This window comes from Narcine bancroftii, chromosome 3 (genome assembly GCF_036971445.1).
Source record: "Narcine bancroftii isolate sNarBan1 chromosome 3, sNarBan1.hap1, whole genome shotgun sequence".
Lineage (NCBI taxonomy): Eukaryota > Metazoa > Chordata > Chondrichthyes > Torpediniformes > Narcinidae > Narcine > Narcine bancroftii.
The window spans coordinates 275165783-275181345 of record NC_091471.1 but is presented as its reverse complement, the minus strand read 5'-3'; the positions used below and the strand labels follow the sequence as shown (position 1 = coordinate 275181345).

At 40.8% G+C, this 15563-nt stretch overlaps 1 long non-coding RNA gene across 1 annotated transcript; it reads left to right on the top strand.

Moving 5' to 3' along the window:
- Positions 1-2481: 2481 nt before the first annotated feature.
- LOC138758803 (uncharacterized) lies at positions 2482-4693 on the top strand. Its single transcript, XR_011354478.1, has 2 exons — positions 2482-2765; positions 3869-4693. It is a non-coding gene; the product is annotated as an uncharacterized lncRNA (long non-coding RNA).
- The last annotated feature ends 10870 nt before the right edge of the window (positions 4694-15563 follow it).

Below are 15563 nucleotides of genomic sequence, written 5' to 3'. Positions count from 1 at the left end.
ATTGAAGAATGTTAAAAATTCATTAAAAATTAAAATATTTATATACTTAAAACAATTCAAAATGTTTAAAGTAAATTCAATTAAAAGCAATGTAATTTACCCAATATTTACTTTGGTCCCTTATACTTGAGTTCTTCCATTGAATTGAAGGATGTCAATGTTGTCATCAGGTCTAATCTAGCACACATTTAGAGGATAGATTTCCCTAATAAACATTACCAGGGAATAAAACTGAACTCTATTAGGGGAAGGAAACTGGAAGTACAGGTATCAATCAAGAATTGAGATTCATTTTAAGAGACATGCCCTGGACTGTGTCATGAAGTGTGGAAGTCCAGGGCATGTCTCTTAAATTGAATCTCAAATCTTGAATGATAATATTTGAATGATGCACTCTCGAATGTGTCTACAACTTTATGTTTGGGGATACACGAGATGTTCTTGTTAATGCGTGATGTGACTTTTCATTGTGACTATAATCTCAACCAATTAGCAATGGTGATTCATCTTCAAACTGATGAGGACCAGTGTCACTGTAGAGAGGAACATTTATCTTTAATTTCTATTATCTGACATTATATCCAGCCTAGTGTGATGGATGAAAACCTTTATCATCTTTATGTCTATCTCTATCGTCCAGGAACAGGTGCTACCCCTCCACCATTGTAGCTATCCCTCGTAGTCGAGGGTGATGGACGTTGTTCCATTTTCCACAGAGCGAAGACACTTGTTCATGTATTTGTTTAACATGTACTTGATGTTGCACTCCAAGAAGCACACGATACTTTACAAATCAACCAAATAATTCCAATGGCATGAAATCCATGACAATTGGAGCTGATGGATTTGTTCCAGCTTTCATCCACCTTCACAGCCGTTGAGTTCAAAGTAACTTCGTCTGTCTGTTCTATCATTGAGGACTTGATTGGATTGTTTTTTGTCAGGGGCTTCACCTGCAACCTTACCGCCATGCGTGACCCTACCAGGAGCATAGCTCCAGACGGCATCACTCTCAGGATCACAGCTTCTCCACCACGATAAGGTAACAATCGATGAGAATCCACCATCAGACTCCTAAACAACAAACTTGATCATGGACTCATTTAAGGAGTATTACGTTTGCACTTTATTGACCTTTTTCTCTCTGAATTGCAGTCAGTTTGTTTACATTTCCTTATCTATTTACATACGTACCTTATCTTGAACAGTTCTTTGCACTACCATTAAGTGGTAATCCTGCTGCGCCTGCAGGACAAAGAATTGCATATGTGATGTCATGTATGTTCTCTGACAATAAATCTGAACTTTGAACTGAGAATTTTGTCTCTGGAAAGTTTGATTCAGACTAAACTCAAGCTCGTAAATGGTAGCTGTATTGGGAAGGGTTGTGGCTAATGTGACAGCACTACCCCCTACCTAGTTGGAGGATACACCAGCTGCCAATCAATGTTTGGCTCTGCCCCACCCATTAGTGCACACCTTGCTGTTGGACCCATGTAAATTATCTGGACTGCACTCTCCAACCTGCCTGTAATTGGATTAACCCTCCTGGCACCAAGCCATTAGAACCCTGTAAATGATCTGGACTGGACCCTCCAGCACTATAAAAGTGCGAAGTGCTCTTTTTCAGTTTGGGACCACCCTGCTTCACTCCTGGCCTAGAAGTGTGGAAAGGTGCTGGAGAAACTGTTGGTAAGATGTGCACTATTAAAAGGGTTGGGAGAGTTTAATTAGTATCCCTTGTAGCAAGGGGTGGTGGGACATCATAGTAATTTTTCCTTGATCATTGAATGTACAAATTCATTGTATGTGTGTGTGTGTGTGTGTGTGTATGTGTGTGTGTGTGTGTGTGTTTTGTCCCCATGCTCTTTTCCCCATGTTCATTATTAATTGTCCACTATTTCCCACAGCTGCTGTAAACTCTGTGTGTGTGTGTGTGTGTGTGTGTTTTGTCCCCATGCTCTTTTCCCCATGTTCATTATTAATTGTCCACTATTTCCCACAGCTGCTGTAAACTCTGTGTGTGTGTGTGTGTGTGTGTGTGTATGCACGCGTGCTGCATCAGTTACCATTTCCCACACTTGCCTTCTGTAAATAAAATACTTCTCCATCAAAACTGTGTTCAGAGTCTTTGCTTTTGAGACCGACTAAACCTGTTTCATCACTCGTAACAGTAGCCTATGCTTTTCTCCACTAATATTTTTATTTTGATTGAGGTCAAATTTAGGTTAAATTTCTTTAAAATTTAGGCAAGATGTAAAATAACTGCTAATCAGGGTCCATCCTTTTTACACTATAAAACAAAACCAAAATCATGGCCTCACTCAGCTTAAGAGCAGAAGCATGGGTGAGATTTTTAGTCTGAAACCAGCTGCTGTCCTGTCTGAACCTGAAGCACATATCAGAGTCAGACATCCAGAACTGCTGGAAAACTATCAACTCAGTAAACGATGCACTTGGGTCTGCCTGAAACCTGCTGGTCTTCCAGAACACGCAGATGTCGGTGAGGGAATACTGCCGACTGGCACATTCCAGACTGCAGGAAAGCACTCTGGGGAAGGACCACAGTCTAGAGTCCTTCCATGCCTGGGCATTGAGGGGTTGAGACCAAGGAGAAGTCCCTCAAACAACAGAGGGGGAAGAAGCAACAATGTGCCACAGGAGTGATAATGGTGTAAAGGGAATAAAATATAACAAGGAACAGTGACAGGAATGTGTGGATATGAAAGTTAGGGAGGGAACAGACTCTACGTGACTTTTTTTTGGTAAGTAATTTATTGTGAATAAAGTCTACTTTTGGTTGAATAAAAAGAACTTGAAAGCACATGAACAGAATTTTATCCTGATAATTTGAATTTAGCCCTCTGACTTTGGGAATGCACACATCTAATTGCTGAGGGAAATGGAAAGGTAAGAAAAGCCAAATACTGACTGCATCCCAAACCCCTGCTACATCAGCTTGAAAGTGTTTGATACAGACATCGAGTATCAGCATGTTAACTAAACCTCTACTGCTCAGCAGCATACTTCATATCTGAATCTGTAGACTAATGACCCAATCAAAATGAACGATGAAAGGATTAATGGAATCAAAGGCCCTCTTCAAAATAAACTTGCAATTGTTTCATAATTGAATTGATAGGCCCCATAAAATCCGGCTTTTGGTTGATTTTTCTGAACACGATGCCAATGTAAATGCTGATCCAAATTTCTGTTGTTGTAGAGGAAAGAAAACTAAGCCAAATATGACAAAACTCTGTTTTGGTTCTATCTAAATAATCCATTCTAGTTCAATTAAGCTTGATCTCAAAAAATATAACTATTCCTTGGGATGTGTGCCGTCACGCAGTGGGAGATGCCAATTCCTCAAAGTGTGTAATGCAAGCTGGGTCATTGTGGAACTAGGAGATGATTGGTGCATTATTTCCTTGATATTGTCTTTTTGCCACATTGTTTAAGCCCTCCTATTTTCTGCCCTATTCCCAACTTTCTCTTTTTGCTCCTTCCCTTCTGCACTGCTTTTGCATCTTAAAGCTTATTTTATCTTTAAATTGTCCTCATTCTAATTAAAGGTCATCAATCTGAAATGTTAACAGTAAAACAAGAAAGTCTGCAGATGCCATGATTGAAGTAAAAACACAATGCTGGAGAAACTCAGCAAGTCCAACAGTGTATTTTATATAGCTAGATTAATTACACAAATCTTAAATGTTAACTTCCTTTCTCTCTTTGCAAATGTTGACTAACCAGTATGTACTTCCAATGGGTACTGGAAGAAACCAGTAGGGTCTGCAGCATCTTGATGGAGAATTCTGGTCGAAATGCCTGACACTTCTTTAACTACCACTGATGTTGTTCAACCCAGCAGGTTGCGTTTGGCTCTGCAAAGCTCTACAAAAGGTAGTGGACATGGCCCAGTACATCACAGGCAAAACTCTCCCCACCATTGAGAAAATCTACAGGGAACTCATCATCGGAGAGCAGCAGCAATCATCAAAGACCCACACCACCCAGCACACACTCTATTCTCACTGCTCCCAGCAGGAAAGAGGTAGAAGTGCCACAAGATTCACAGCACCAGGTTGAGGAACAGCTACTACCCCTCCACCATTAGACTCTTCAACAACAAGCTCAATCAAAGTCTCAGTTAAGGACTCTTACTTTGTACATTATTTATTAATGAATATTTTTTTCTCTATTTGCACAGTTTACATTTCTTTCTTTTGTATTTTTATGGAGTACAGTTTTTGAACTACCTTTAAGTAGAAATTCTGCCCGGCTGCAGGAAAAAGCAGCTCAAAATTCAAAGTTCCGATTTATTGTCAAGAATACATAAGTGACTTCACATACAACCTTGAGATTCCTTTCTCCTGTGGGTGAGGGAGAATTATCACTTATTAGCAGTGCAAAAAACTGTACTCAAGAAGATATGTATACATGTAAACAAATAAAGAAACACGATCAAACTGTGCCACACAGAGAGAAGAAAGGCAATAAAGTGCAAAAGTTAGAATCCTTAAATGAGTCCCCCTGATTGAGTGTGTTGTTGAGGAATCTGATGGTAAAGGGGGAGCTGCTGTTCCTGAACTTCTGGCACCAAGATCTCTTTTCTGATATTATCTCAGGATTGTATGTGATGTCATGTATGTACTATGACAATAAATCTGATCTTTGAAATTTGTTTTGCTCCAAATTCCAGCATCTGTAGTCTCATTTGTCTCGCTTGCTTTCTGGCTTGATTTCAGTTCTCCAATATCTACAATATTTTTGCATCTGTGGATTGGTCTGCCATCCCTGATCTGATCCGCAGAAGGCGCACAAATGGCAGCTGGAAAGACATTTGGTGAATTGCGAGATATCCTGTTACTTGAGTATTCGGCAATCTTAATGAAGGGAAAAAGATGTTTTAGCTTGTGGTTGGGTTGAAGCATATGTTAAAATAAGCACAGCATTTGTGTTGTGACAATATAGATCAGTGCTGAAATGAAATGTGTTCATAAAGAGTCCCTTGTCATAATGGCATAATGTCAAGATGAAAGTGAGACAGGCCTTGACATGGGAGGCGAGGCAGGCTTGTAATGTGCATTTCATGGGTGGGGTGTGATCAAGGGGAGGTGGTGCTTGTTGGGGAATGATTGATGCAATTGAATTGCAACATTTCAGGGAGTGATAAAGATCATGCTTCAAGCAGTAGCAGATGTTCAAACTATGAGCCATGCTTATTTCTTCACTTGCCTTCCACAAGAAAGAGTACAGAAGGATGCAGTAGGAGCTTGAGGAAAGGCGGTAGAAATGCAGTGTGTGTAAGAACTCCAGTGGCTCAGCCATCACTGAGACAGCATTGTCACAGAGATCATACTGGTCCCAGGTTTAACCATGCCTGTGGTGTACAAAATAGAACACTGCAATTCGGCTCTCGATGTTGTGCCAACCTATATATTCCTACCAAAATAAAATGGAATCCTTTCTACCTCCAAACCCTCTACTTTACTTTCATCCATTTGCCTGTCTATCTCATCCAGTTACCTTGTTTTCGTTATTCTACTGTTCCTGAATGGCTTGGCATCTTGGTCCTGAATCCTACACTACGATCTCTCCTCCAAATGCATCCATCTTGCTGTACTATGAGTTAAAGATTAGTTGTGTGATCATATTAAATGCTTTTTAAATTTTACATTTTTTTAGACATACAGAACAGTAACAGGACCTTTCAGCCCACGAGTCCGTGCCGCCCAATTTACACCCAATTTACCTACACCCCCTTTATGTTCCAAAAGGTGGGAGCAAACCAGAGCTCCTGAAGAAAACCCATGTAGACATGGGGAGAAGGTCCAAACTCCTCACAGACAGCGTTGGATTTGAACCCCAGACCCAATTGCTGGCGCTGTTACAGCATTGCACTAACTGCTATGCTAGCCGTGCTGCCCCGAGTTGGGTAGGCTTGAGGGCTGAGGCCCACTTCTGAGCCTATTTTCACATGCTTCAATGTGCTGACTATAGTGGTATGGCCATGCTAATGCCCAGCACAAAAAAATGGTGGTGCTGTTGCTGGTATGGACCCAGGGAGAGTGGAGAACACAGCACTCCCCTGTGGGGCCCTACTGCTTGATCCCACTGCACATGGCTCCGTACAGGCTTTAAATGGAGTGTTAAAGGAGCCAATAATGTTTTATTTCAAATCCTGTGACTTCAGGGTCTGGATCCAAGATAGAGGAGCCTGTGTTTTCCAGTAGCCTCAAGGGGTTGCAGACTCTAGGGCACCAATACCGGGAAGAACTTGAGAAGAATCAGAGGATATGGCCCTAAGGATGATCATGGCGATGGACCAACATAGGTCTACAACTGAAGGACACATAGGCAGTGAGCTGTTTGCGACTTGACATCAAAGGCCTCACACCAGGCTGAGGGCTGCTGAACACTGCTCATGAGAACCAGGTATTGGAACTGGGATTCAAGAGGATGCTGAGGGCAAGGAGGGCTCTTGAAGGCCCGGGGTGCTGATGGCTTCCACATCAGGTCAGGGGTTTGGATCTGTGCTCAGGTTGCCGATGTTCTAATTGAACTGGAGTCTTGTACGGCTGCAGAGGCGGTGGGAGTGTGGAGGTGAATCCATGGACACTCAGTAACTCTGAGGAGATTCTCCTTCTTTGATTGTAAGGTCAATGCTAATGGTGAATCTTTGCCAGAATAAAGGTAATTTTGTGTTATACAGTATTACATTTCTTCTGTGTTATTTCATGATAATAAATAGCATCTGATCTGATCTGAAGCTCATGCTACTTTTGTGATGGCACCCTTGGAGTATGGTGACTTTTGACATTGCTTGGATGGCAGTCAAAGCCAACTTCTTGACTGTATCTTGGTACACATGACAATAAACAATAACGGAGGGTGAATGAATACTGATAAATTATTCTTCAACAAGGTGCCCACAAAAAGTAGCAGGAATTTTTGGCATGTATGCATTGAACAGCTTCAGGGAGACCAATTCTAAACCCATCACAATGAGGTCAATGCTATGTTCCCTACAAAGCAGTCAACAGTAGTTCTGTGATAATGTAGATCCTAACTAGGTCTACAACAATGTGAAAACAAAACAGGTCCATTTTCATTCTGCAATGGAGTATTCAATCCCAGCTTTGCCTCATACCAGCAGTACTATGTCTGTACTGAATGTCAACATCACATCTGCCCAACAGTGCAGGTCAATATTGGTTCAACAGAAGGGCAGTCAACTTTAAGTTTGCAACAATGGGGAAGAACACTAGCTCTGCAACAATGCATCAATATTGGATCTCCAACTATGCAGTCAAAACCAGGTTGGGACCACTGCAGCTCAATACATTGCAACAAAGGAGATTAGAACTTGTCCTGCAATGTTGCAACGAATGCAAGATGCACAGCAATGCCATTTAGCACAGATTGCATCAATATAGATGTGGCTAATACAAGGTTAGCAACAACAATTTGATACAATGCCTGTAAAACTGCACATAATATATAAGTCTGCAGTGAAGTTACTCAGCAATGGGCCTGCAACAATGGGAGTTAATTCTGACCTTCAAATGCAAGTCAATACCAGGCATGCTACAGCATGCCAATAGGAGGCTGGCAACACTGCCGGTCAAATTTAGGTCTGCAACAAGGGAATATTGGGACTAGGAAAATGCAACCAACAGTACATCTGAAACACTGCAAATCTATTCTTGGTATATAATGGTGCAGTCAATACAATTTCACACCAATATCAGTATTATGTTTGGAACATTGCAATCAATGTCAAACCTGCAACAATGCAGCAAATCCTGCATCTACCGCAATGCCAGTTAATTCTACGGCCTGCAATTTTGCAATTCACATTCGATTCACAAAGGGTGTAGATGAAATCTGTGTCAACAACAATGCATTTAATACTATACCTTCAAAGGTATTATAACGTGGTTTCATTCGGAGAATGATTCTGAGAATCCATGTCTAATGGGTGATTTCAGAGGATCACTCATATCTTCTCCCCCAAACCCACTCACACTCTTTTTCCCCATCCCTTTGACTCCTTTCTTCCAGCTTTCATTCCTTTCCCTCTCCATTCAGAGAGCTACCCCCCCCTCCCCTAACACCTCAGTTTTTTCTCTTCAGTCCTCTTGCCTGTTGTCCTTGGCACCTCACCGTGCCGCTTTCTCCCTCCATTTTTTTTCCCCAGGCATCTGCCTGCATTTTGCTCATACCTTGCTGAAGGGCTCAGGCCCAAGACATTGGTTATATCCCTTTACTTCCTACAATCACTGTGAGACCTGCTGAGTCTCTCCAGTACTTTTTGTGTACTCCACTACAATCACAGTGACTACAGACTTTCCTGTTTAACTCTGAACCAAATAAGTCTAGTGAATTGACAGGAAATTCATCCATACTCAAATATTCATTGCATAAACTTGTTATGACAATAGAGCTGCTCTGGAGTCAGATCAGGTTAGAGCTAATTAACTATGTAGAAATTATCTCTGTGCAAGTTTCATGCTGTAAAATTGTACTGATTAATAGGCCAACACCAACACAGACACATAAACTCAGAGACCAGAGAGATGGACAGCCCCTGAGGCAGGAGTAATTTGTATCTACATGTACAGCATTAATTAGGATGTGGTCTGAATTAACTGCTGATTCAATTTAAATAGGAGCTTGTAAATATGGTGGCTCAGCAGAATTCAGCCTCCTCCAATTCTACCTTTGGATGGGATCCATAATCAAATCTTCATTAATTTCCTCTTTAACCATGATATAAGATTACCTGAAATGGGCCTAACATTTAGCGCGCATTGCAGGCAGAACACTAACGGGAACATTCAGTGATGTCTTCTGCTGTTATTGAACTGAGAACTGATCTCAATCTTTCACCATTTTTAGTTGTAACAAAAAAAAGAGAAGAAAACTTTAATAGTGATTTGTCGGTACGATGATGTGTAGATTGTTTATTTATTTATATATATGTATTTTTTTTTGTGGAGAGTTGCTTCACATTGACACTGAACTTAAGTAAATAAGAAATAGGACCAGGAGTTGCCCATCTGCTCCACTATTCAATGGCTGACTGAAATCCACCTATCTGCCTTTTCCCCTACCATGAAAAAAACGATGTAACTCTGTTCAAGTATGTTTGATGAGGCAGCCTTTTCTGCTTCCTTCAGCAGAGAATTCCATAGACTCACCACTACTCCTTGGGAGAACCAGTTCCTCCTCCTGTCTTCAAGCTCAAGTTAATTTATTATTATCATACCATTGTACAAATACAACTGGACAAAACGGCGTTCTTCTGTCCTTGGTGTAAAAAACATGCAAATACATACATGGACACAACATACATATTTATATGCAGCACATATACAAAAAGAAACACCTCTGCTCTGTTTGCAACCACAGCATCCTTCCCAGTGGCTAATCACTTCAATTCTGGGTCACACTCTCACACTCACATGTCTGTCCATGGCTTTATCTATTGTCCTACCCTGGCCACCCACAGATTGTAGAAACAACACCTTATTTTCTGGCTGGGTACCCTCCAGCCAGATGGCATGAACATTGACTTCAATGCTTCCTATTTAACCTGCTCATCTTTTCTTTCACTTACACAGCCCTGCCTTTCCATTCCTCCTCCTCAGTGCTGCTGTCCCCTCCCTCCCTTCTCCACCTATCATCTCCTGTCCTGCCACCCCTTCCCCCTCCCACTCTTATTCTGACACTCTCTGGCATTTTCTCATACTTCAAAGAAGGGATCAAGCCTGAAACTTCAGTTCTGTATCCCTGCCTTTGCTACATAAAGGACACTGTTTGACCTGCCAAGTTTCTCCAGAACTATTTAGTTCAACTTCATGTCTCTTATATATCTCTTATCTTCACACCCTGTTTTGCAATTATGCTAATATCATTAATATGTATGGGGTGGACTTCAGGAGTGTAAGAGTGAGGGACCTGGAGCGAAGTCCATTCAGAACCTCAGTGAGCTGCACCGTTAAGGTCAATAGTGTGTCCAATGGCAGAACAAAAGTCTGGGAATGCCAGCATCTGACCTGCAGCTTCTTTTGGATGTCTGGGTTTTAATGTGCGGGGTTGAATTCCAAGGATTCCTTGAGAACCACTGGTAAAAGATAAACAAGATGTAGCTCATTCATTCAAAACAAGTTCAGGCTCATCTCTGGCACTGTGCTGATCAGACAATCTAACAGAGATGACTGAAGGATCTAGGATATGCTAGGCTGGGCATTGTTAGCGCAGATTTAAAACTAGGTCGGTTACATGTCTAAGTCAATTGCAGACAAGGCATCACATCTGAATATTAATGCCAGCACATAACACATAAACTTCCAGAGATTTGCACAGGAAACATTGATGTTTGAGCTCACAATATGCACTAGTATTTACTGTTCCATACTGGTAGGGTGGCATCATAAAAGAACCCCTCCTCCCCGACAAACATCATCAGGTAGCAGCATGCAGGTGAGGAAGGAGATATGAACCCCTTTCACACTTGCAAGTTGTCCCAGGAATTAACAGCCAACTGATCTAAAAAGGGTCTAGTGTGGAACGAAAATCATCTCAATGCCAGCATGAGATGACGTCATCTCGACTGCCTCGACCCCTAATTCATCTGCAGACGCCAACAGTGAAATCAGGCACGTGTAGAACTGGCAATTACATTCTAGGTCCGAAATGACTCGTTTTTGCATAAGTGCAGGAACGTGAAGGAAGAAAAGATTAAAATGAAGGTATAAACTTTGCTGTGGGAAAGTTGCAGAGGGAGAGAGAGAGAGGAAAGTACTAGCAATAAATACCAACAGCGGACAATTTTTAAACCGTGTGTGAAAGTTGGTAGCGCTATCATGCACAATTTATAAAGACCATGGGAAAAAGCGATGGCAGACCTGCCCTCCCAGAATATTGTGCGGCAGAGAGACCCCTCCGTGAGAACTCCGTGCATGCAGCCATGCATACAGCCCTTTCTAAGCTGCACAGAATTCTGGGAGGGCAGGTCCGCCATTGTTTCCCCACAGTCTGTAAAATTGTACACGATAGCGCTACCAACTTTCCCACGCTGTTTAAAAATTGTCCACTATTGCTATTTATTGACAGCACTTTCCCACAGTCCCTTAAAAAAGTTTATATAGGTCAGCACGACAACAACAGGGGTTGAAGGCTCATACTGGGCTGTACATAAAGCTTAATTATGTTATAATTAGGCATTATTAATTTTGTTCAAATATAAGATCATAATACATTGATCAGGATTTAGGGCAGCTCCACCGTTGCTTGATGGGTCATGATGTCACCAGTAGAAGGTAGAACAGTCCTAACCATGGGGATGGCTCCTTGCAAGTGTGAATGCATGCAGTGTCCCAGTGAGGAGTGGTCAAGTGTGAACAGCAAAAGCATCATTCCTATTCCAGGACACTGAACGGCCGATTTACTGGGATGTAAGTGTGAAATGGGCTATAGATGAAGATGGTAATTCTAATAAATATAAGAATGGACAAGGGTGAAAGACTTCCTGGAAGATTTATATCTGACTTGTTTTCATTGTCATTAAAAGCTTAATAACTCCCTTTGTTCTGAGATTGATTACGTATTTAAATACTCCATGTTACTCTGCCTTGATTGGCTTGACCTTTTTTCATTCATGGGGCAGAAACCTTAGATGTTGAAAGACAGGCTGTGGAGCATGGTTGCTGAATTTATAGCTTTAAGGAGTTTTGAAGTGTGGCTTTGTATTTTTCTTTCAGCGTTCTCATTGCAATTTTGTAAAATAAATAATTTCTGAATTGAAACTTGCCTTGCCGTTTATTTTAGAGTGGAGCCTGTGCTGTGATTGCTGGGGGTCAGAAATGAAAACATTTACAGACTGGTAACGTTGATGGATAAATTCTGACAGCTTGCAGGCTTGCAACTTAATTTGATTCAGTGTTTGGCTGGGGAGTAGATGGGGAGGGGACTTGTTTCTGATGGCAAATAAATCTTACGGAACTTCCAAGGGGTCTGACTGTGCAATGGAGTCATCATCCAATATTGGCTTACACAGGACAAAAGTTCATGTAAAATAAATGGATCAGATCCCTGAGTTAAATAACATAAATGGACATGGCTTTGAAATTTGATGGAAAAGAAGCATTTTAAAATGTTGTTTGTGGGATGTAAGTGAATTGCATTAGTGTGCATTGTACTGCAACTCAAAGTTCAAAGTTGTGGTTAGAGTTCATACATGATATCACATACAACTTTGATTCTTTTTCCCGAGGGCCAGGCAGAATTTCTAATTACCACTAACTGTAAACTGTACCCAAGAAGAAAGAAATGTAAGCCAACTGACTGTACAAATACAGAAAATAAATATTCAGTAATAAATAATATGCACAGCAAGAGTCCTTAAATGTGTCTCTGAATAAGTCTATTGTTCAGGAGTCTGATGGTGGAGGTATAGCAGCTGTTCCTGAACCTGGTGGTGTGAGTCTTATCCTGATGGCAGCAGGGAGCGTGTGCTGGGTGGTGTGGGACTTTGACGATTGTTGCTGCTATCTTTTTTTTTAAACTTTTTTTTTATTTTTCACACCATAAATCACAATAGCCATGATATACACTTTTTCTTTTCCACACATTTACAGTGACTTTTTCTCCCCCCCCCACCTCCTCCCAAGCCACCCCCCCACCCCCCCCTCTCATCCATTTTAGGTATACAATCTAGGTTGCATTAATTCAGTCAGACAATGTTGTCATTCAACAAAAATACACCAGAAATTCTACTGAGTCCATTCTTTTCTTTTCTTCTCCTTCCATCAACTTAGGTAATGTTTGTTCCCGGTAGGTTTTCGCTATTGTATTTAATGTAAGGCTCCCATACTTGTTCGAATATTTCAATATTACTTCTTAAACTATATGTTATTTTTTCTAATGGAATACATTTATTCATTTCTATATACCATTGTTGTATTTTCAAATTATCTTCCAATTTCCAGGTTGACATAATACATTTTTTTGCTACGGCTAGGGCTATCTTGACAAATCTTTTTTGTGCATCTTCCAAGTCAATTCCAAATTCTTTATTTTTTATGTTACTTAGGAGAAAGATCTCTGGATTCTTTGGTATATTGTTTTCTGTTATTTTATTTAATATCTGATTGAGATCATCCCAAAATTTTTCTACTCTCTCACATGTCCAGATTGCATGAATTGTTGTTCCCCTTTCTTTTTTACATCGAAAACATCTATCAGATACTGTTGGGTCCCATTTATTTAACTTTTGCGGTGTAATGTATAGTCTGTGTAACCAATTATATTGTATCATACGCAGCCTCGTATTTATTGTATTTCTCATCGTTCCAGAACATAATTTCTCCCATGTTTCCTTTTTTATCTTTATATTTAAATCTTGTTCCCATTTTTGTTTAGTTTTACCATTTGATTCCTCATTCTCCTTTTCTTGCAGTTTGATATACATATTTGTTATAAATCTTTTGATTAACATTGTATCTGTAATCACATATTCAAGGTTACTTCCCTCTGGTAAACTCAGATTGCTTCCTAATTTATCTTTCAAGTAGGATCTCAGTTGGTAATACGATTGTTGCTGCTATCTGACGGCAGCTTTCTCTGTAGGTTTTGCCTGTAATGAACTGGGCCACGTCCATTGCATCTTGCAGAGCTTTCTGCTCAGAGGTATTTGTGACCCCATACCAGGGGGCCGTGGCCCAGGTATAACAATTAGAGAAGTTGCCTCACTGTTCCAATCAATAAGCTCCAGTCAAATGTTTTGGTGCTACCCGTGTGAAGTTTGCATGTTCTCTTTGTCACTGCACAGGTTTCCTCCAGGAGCTTCAGATCTCTTCCACATCCAAAAGACTTGCAGGTTGGCAGGTTAATTGGTCACTGCAAATTGTTCCTACTGTGGAGGTAATTGGAAGGAATTCTTGGAAACGTGGGGAGAAATGTCTGTGGAAAATGGGATTTCTCTGGAAATGGAATCTCTTCCAACAGAATGAAGAGAAATAGTTGTGAATTTGGCTAGCATCCTCATGGGCATCACTCCATGAAGGACATCAACAAGAGGTAGTGTCTCAAGAAAGCAGCCTCTATCCTCAAAGACCCTCACCACCTTACCACCCAGGCTGTGGCCACGACTCACTGCTACCATCAGGTTCAAGGAGCCTGAAGACAAATACCCAATGGTACAAAAACCCTCCATTTTCAGATTTCTGAATGAACAATGAATCACAATTTATTTATCGAACAAGTTGTAATTTACAGCCATTTTTTCACCAATAATGTTGCCGCAAAACAACGAATTTCATGACGATAAATTGTGTCCCTGATCGACCAAAATTACTTCCTTGTATGATATTTGGAAATATGTAAATGTGGCCAATTCCACTTCAATACCAGTAATATGTCAAAAGTAGAGGTCAGGTCCTGATGATCACCTCATCAGTTTTCACAAAGGAAGCAGATTTTGTCGCTGATGTCTAGAAATAAAGATGAGGATCTCAATTCCTTGGTGTGTTTTAATGATCAGGACCAGTTGGGATTAATCCCAGGCTGCTACAGAAAGAAAGGGAATAGATTTTTAAATATTTGCTGATAGCAACTAACGTACCAGATGACTGAAGTACAGCAAATTTGATCCCTCTTTTCAAAAAAGTCAGAAAAGCTTGGCAACTATAGACATGTGAGCCCAATATCAATGTTAGGAAAGATACAGGTAAAAATTCTGAGGGTAAGGTTGATAACCTTTTGGGCAGGCAGTAACAGACAACATGACAGTCAAGGACAAATCCTGTCTGACTAATATGAATGAATTTTTAAAGAGGGAACATAGTATATTGAGGAGGGCAGGGTAGTAGATGTGACGGACAAGGACTTCAGTAAAGCTTTTGAAAAGCTTTTAAACCTGGCTGATTGCTACGGTTTACATAGCAATCAGTGCAACACTGTTACAGCCCCAGTGAGCCATGTTCAAATTCGCCACTGTCTGAAAGGAGTTTGAATGTTCTCCCCGTGTCTGCGTGGGTTTCCTCCAAGTGCTCCGGTTTCCTCCCACTATTCAAAACATATCGGGAGTTGGAGGTTAATTGGGTGTAATTGGATGGCACTAGCTCGTGGGGCAGAGGGCCCTTGCTACCGTGCTGCATGTGTACATTTAAAATATAATTCAAATTTAAATTTAAACTTTAAAATGTCCCACCTGAGAGGCCTGTTTGATAAGTCAGGGAATATGGGATTTGGGGCAAGTTGGGAAACAGGATCCAAAGTTGGCTTGGCAGTGGGGAATAAAGGGTTGATTTTATGATTGGGTGTTTGTGTTGAGTGGTCTCCCAAGAAGATCAATGCTGGGACCCTTGCTATTTGTAATATAGCTGTTAATTTCACAATAATTTATAAAAGACATTTCAGGGAGGACTTCATCTACTTGATTGCAGCCATTTGCTTTGGAGAGATCAATAATGTGTCTTGCATAGAAATAATATCAAAATGGAAAAAAGCCAAAAAGTGGGCAATGTAACCTCCCTAATCTGAATGCAAATTAAACA